The sequence below is a fragment of the Eretmochelys imbricata genome, chromosome 1, assembly GCF_965152235.1.
Source record: "Eretmochelys imbricata isolate rEreImb1 chromosome 1, rEreImb1.hap1, whole genome shotgun sequence".
Lineage (NCBI taxonomy): Eukaryota > Metazoa > Chordata > Testudines > Cheloniidae > Eretmochelys > Eretmochelys imbricata.
In genome coordinates this window covers 154,791,340-154,797,637 of record NC_135572.1, presented here as the reverse complement: position 1 = coordinate 154,797,637, position 6,298 = coordinate 154,791,340, and positions in this window count along the sequence as shown.

Below are 6,298 nucleotides of genomic sequence, written 5' to 3'. Positions count from 1 at the left end.
TAGTAAAACAGTAATAATGGGTAATTTCAACTACTGCACATAAACTGATCAAATGGCACAACAGGACAACTTACAAAATCCCTTCTTGGAAAAATGAATTCGAAAGCACACAAGAGGAAGGGCTATTTTCAATATAGTCTTAAGTAACACACTATTTAGATCAAGAATAACTCCGCTATTAAGTGACCAATGCATAATTAAGTTCAACATTCTTGTGGAGGAATCATACCAAAAACTAGTATAGCAACTGTAAACTTAGAATGAGGGGTTTAAATTAAAAATGAGGAAGCTAAGTCAAAAGGCCCTAAAGAAAACACATTAAAATCTTAGATTGAGCATAGTCTGAATCATCATTCTCAGAGTCACAAAAGGTGTTCGCACCGCTAAACAAACATAGAAGCAGGAAGGTGGCTGGCTGGCTGGCTGGGGGAGTCAAGTTATATGGCCTGGGTTAAGGGTTCCTTTTAAACCAACCAGTTTTCATTCAAAAATGGAAATTTAGCTGAAGTGATGACAGAAAAGAGCATAAACTATGGCAGTTAAAATGTAAGTGGAAATTAGGAGGGCTAAGAAGGAATTGGAAATGCAAATAGCCAAAGATGTACAAACAAAAATTCTTTAAGCATTTCAGAAGCAAGAAGCCTACACGAGAATCAGTGAGTTCACAAGTCTGCCAGGGAGGAAAGGGAGAAGTTAAATAGGATACGGACTTCACAGAAAAGCAATACACCATTCCTCCTCACACTGGATGCTGGGCTGATACTCAACCCAGACCTACCCCTTTCAGGTAAAAAAGATGAAGCACTGTCAGAGACTGATGGTGCTAGAGCAAATAGATGCGTTACAGAGCAACTGGTCCCCAGGATCTGATGGTATTCACTCAAGAGTTCTGAAGGAAATTAAAAATTAATTGGCTGAGCTGCTGAGAAAAATATGCAAACTTTCATCGATCACTTGCTATGCCATAGGATGGCAAGGTGGCAAATCGACTACTTATCTTTAAAAAAAGATGGTAGGGATGATCCTGAGAATGGAAGACCTCAGATTCACTGCAATGCCAAATGGATTGAAATAATTAAAAATAGAATATTCTATCTGTAGAAACCTATGGTAAGTAGAGCTGGACATGATACAAGAGGGATGACCTAGTGCAATTTCTGTAAAGGAGAACTGTGCCTTTTCAATCTACTAGAACATTTTCAGCAGGGCAACAAAACAGATAAAAAGCACAAGTTGATTTTTCATTTGGAGGTTCAAAAAAGCCTCCTGCTTTTTTTCACTATAGGAACCAACCACTAATTGAGGGGGTTAAGTAAGATGGTTTCTCATTTTGTATAGCCCACAATGTGGTTTCTTGCAACTTCCTCTGAAGCATCTGCCAGTGGCCATTGTCACAGACAAGATACCAGATTAGGTGGACCACTGGTCTGAGGCAGTAAGGCAATTCCTATGTTCCTAAATAGATGATACTTCACACAAAACATCCGCATTCACACTGTTGCCTTTTTGTTCGGTATTGTTGCAGTCCATGAATGTCTATTTGATTTTGGTGTTGCCCGGATTGCTGTATTTTTCAAAGCTGAAATCAGATTTATATAATGAAAGTTTAACTATTCAAATCCCCCTCTGTTTATCAGTATTGATATCAGTCACCTGCTGGCACCCAGTGCTCCTCCCATTTCCATTTTGAAATGCTCCAATGTTGCTAACAGGATGGATATCATGTAGTTCTCAGAGCACTGGGGGGGGTGGGGGGGGGGGAGACACACACAGACAAGCCCAGTGGTAAGACTGTTCGTTTCTTTCTTCTGTAACTTTACTTCAGCAGCTTTATAAAAAAAATGTAAACAGTAAAAGAGAGCAAAATAAATATGAATAACGTAGAATAAAAGTGTGTCATCAAGGGTGCCTTGCATTAAAAACATCTTATTTGTGGCCTATGTGATAGTCTATGGTTCTCTCACCCCTACCACTCAAGGGCACACACTTGTATTAATCTGGACAGCAAGTACTAATGTGTAGCAAATGCATATTATACCCACTGACCTGTTCAAACCAGCTGTTGCTGGTTATTGAGAAGGAGACACAGATTATACAATTTATTTGCTCACATAATTTACAAACAAAGGAAAGATCAAAATTTTTATCACATGGTTAATATAGTGTCAAAATTAGTTCAAAGCAAGTCCAGTGTTAATGCAGCACAATAGGCGAGATTTTAAGAACTACAGCACTGGTCATTAAAAATGACAAGAGAATTGTGAAATATTATCTTCAGTTAAGATCTCCAAAGATCTAGCCGTACTGGAGACTCTGACGGGAAGTAGATCACGTTTCAGAAGCAAGGTACTAAAATGCCAATGTTCCTACATGAGTTTCCACTGCTCAGTTCTAGTACAAGGCTTTGCTTGCTACAAAGTATACATGCAAGTTGAATACCAAGAGGCTTCCATTCAAAATTGGAAGCTTTAACAGTGGAGCTCTAAAGAGATAAATTGCATTTTCTTTACACCTTCATAAGGGCATGTTGTGAATCACCAAATTTTAAGCAGGGACACTATGCCATACAGTATGGCATTCTTTGAAAGTTTACCTACTAGTATGAAAAGGAACTGCCCTATTACAATTTTTTTGGGGACTTTTACGAATTAGTCTTAGGATGGTCACAAACACTGTGGGTGATGCTTATTTGTACACACACACAAACAGATACAAGATCTTACTAACAGATATGTGAAGTCTACTACTTCACTAGTATTGTCTCCTCAGTCCAAGTGTAATTGAACAGATCCTCTGTAGTGATTCAGAAGTGTCCATGCACTTCTGAGCATTCTCCATCTACTCATCCAGGAGTAGTGGTGAAACAATGGATCTTGAGTGAAATATAGGAGATATGTGTTTGAGGGAGATAAATCAGAGCTAAATGATACAGGGCAGTGGTTCTCAACCAGGTGTACGTATACTCCTGGGGGTACACAGAGGTTCTTCCAGGGGGTTCATCAACTCATCAGATATTTGCCTAGTTTTACAACAGGCTACATAAAAAGCACTGGTGACATCAGTACAAAAAAAATTCATACAATGACTTGTTTATACTGCTCTATATACTTACATGGAAATGTAAGTACAATATTTATATTCCAACCGATATGTTGTTATAATTATAGGGTAAAAATGAGAAAGTAAGCAATTTTTCAGTAATAGTGTGCTGTAATACCTGTATTGAGGCATGAAAGACAAAATCAGACTCCTGAAAGGGGCACAGTAGTCTGGAAAGGTTGAGAGCCACTGATACAGAGAGCCCTGAGAAAGTAAAAGGCCTTATCTTCAAAAGTATACACTGTAGAGATTATAACGGTATCTATACTTATTACACAAGTGAATACGAAAAATCTGAGCATGAAAAATGATTTGGGCCATATGTTCAACTGGTGTAAAATGGCAGGATGTGAATACTTGACAGGTTTCAAGCAGCTCATTGATAAATCACTACACTTCTATCTTTTTCACAAGTAAAAGGAAATTCACAGTTTAAAAAATCTGATCCCCCTTAGCACTAGAGATTACTCCTGGGGAAACTGACTACTGGCAAATGGGAAACATTTGTGGGATTTTTAAAGTTTTGAGTTGCCTTGATCAAAAACTTCCCCTTTTCTGTTTAGCACATAAAACAGAGTGGTAACTGTAAATGTACATATATTGGGGGCATCTGAAAGAGTTTAATTATCATCATCGTGCTTTTTTTCATTGAAATACTAATGGCTGGTGCTGCAACATGCACTCAGACACCATGGTGGTGGGTGACTTTATAAACATATAGATAACTAGAGCAGATTCTTATTCTTGCTCGAGTTCATGCACTTCTAAGGGTGGCTTGTTTCATAATGTGGTTATTTTTTTGTACCTCAACACCCTAAACCAACACAATCATTTACTGGGCCCCACTTCTTCTGTGCAAAGTGAACGTAAAATGCTACTAAACCAGAATTCTTCAGTCATAGGACACAGCACATTTCACTCACTTTGTACAGTCCATTCCAGATTCTGGCCCTAGCTCTGATGGTGCAAAGCTGGCTTGTAAGAAGAATCCACAGGAGGCATTTAGCCATCGGTGGCTCTTCAGCACTCCCCCTCGGGTCCTGGCCTAGGTGGCAATCCTGAAGGAAAGTGGGCACGGCTGGAGTATCTGCATTCTCTCTGATCGCAGCTGTGGGCAGCCAAATATAAATTAGACCAGCCTTTGGGCTGTTCTAAGGGAGACTGGGGTCCAGTCTGGCCCCCTGGCCCCCAGCTGGCCTCAGGATCCAGGGACAACAGAAACTTCAAGCTACCTTTCCCATCCCTGTTCTGCATGGAGCACAGTGCAATTGAACAGAGAATCTGACCCCAAATCATGACAGTGGATGCAAGGCAGAGGACAATCAGGCTATTTTGCTTCTCACACAAAGCACAACAGGTTTACTTCTGTCTCCAAGATGCTTAAAGCAGATACAACTATATTTCATTTGCAGTTCAAGACATCCACAACAGAACCTCTCAACCAGCCTGTTCTTCAGCTGAGTCCACATTTTTCTTCATGCTTTGCTGGTACTACTTTGGCCCGAAGGGTCAAATGCCATACTCATCATTTGAAACCTATCTAAAGAACATTACCAAACTACTCTGAAGACAGTATATAGCACCATAATACAAATCTGTCCTAGGTTATTCTACAGACATTACGATCTACAGTGACAGTAATCCTTTGGTTCAAACTGCAGAAATGTTCAGAAAACCACTGCTAGACTTTGCTTGAAATATACTGATTATAGTTACATTGCCTGCATAATCAATGTAGCAACTTAAAAATGCTCAAACTGTGATCTGTGGAACATAGGTTTTTCACATGGTACTAACCCTCCTTTCCTTATTTCCAGCTATTCAATTGCTTGGACAACTAAAAATACATACTTCATGTTTATTCATGTAAACAACAACTGTGGTTGTCACAGGGATGTTATGTGATCTTCACAATCTTGCACGCTTCCTTGAGATCAAATGGCAGGGGGAGGAGCATGCAAGATTGTAAATGGGAGGAAAATAGTCCATGAGACAGTCTATTAAGTGGAGGTCCTAGGTATGAATGTCTGACAACCCCCACTTTAAGCGACCCACAGGCATATTATGCGTGGAATCAGAGTTCAAATGATCCAAGACCTTTGCTCCATGGGCTAATGGGAGGCAGATACTACTATAGTGGCCCATAGGTGGGTGGAAAAAAGTCTTTGTCTAGAAAATTCTGCAGCTGCATGGGTGTTGAAAGGGGGAACAAGCTCAGCTGGCTATGAGACCACTGCCATGTTTCAAGTAGTATCGAGTCTCGGTAGGAGTTTCAGGATGTAAGGGGTAGAAAGTGTCAAATGACCATGGTTAAAGGCTCTGACCCACCCATGGCTGAGTCCTAACACCCTGTTTCCATAACGGGTTCAGCTGTGGGGTGCAAACCACAGCAGGAAGCCTTATAAAGCAGCTGTGTGGTGGCTTGAGGATACTTTTGTGAAGAGCTAGGGAGAAAAGGGCAGAAGAGAATGACTTACACACCATTCGGTGGAGATTTTTCTTAACAGTTTAGGAGGGACTCATGGGATACATAGAAATTGCTGCTTAGATGGGAAGATGGTGGCTGAGAGAGCTTTGAAGACACAGGGTTAACATGAGAGGAGGTGTCCAACACTGAGGTTCAGTGAGGCGAGGAGAATGGTCTCTTGGGAACTGGTAACATAGGCATGTGTGGAATAGCACCACTTTACACATGCCCAACTTCTGTCCCTCCCTCGCCAGTTAATTGGCTGAAAAGTTTGATTTTTATGATCAGTTAATGAAATAGGTTCTGCTCCTGCATTTGCAGTTAGCCTGGATAATCCTAGGCTTTCAGATTTGCTTTCAAAAAGGTAAGGACATTGAAGCTTCTCTCAGATTTATTTTTTTTTTTAAATACAGCCAAACACAGCAAGAGGTACCTAAGTTAGACACAAGTTTTATGATCCAGAAGTGGAGAACTAGAGAAGCCATCATGGATCTACTTGCCAAGAGACAGGAATTGCTTGAGAATGAAAAAAGGAGGCTTGGATTCATGAACTACTTAAATTTAACAGTGTGTGTAGTAGCACTAAGATATTAGATTCCAAAAAAGCCGTTTTTGAGATATTGAGAAATATCGTGAGATCCAATAGGAAGAAATTGTTATCACAAGTGTAAGAAGCGGCTAGTTCATTGTAAATGAGAGAAATCCTAAGAGACAGAAAAACTGTACCATTTT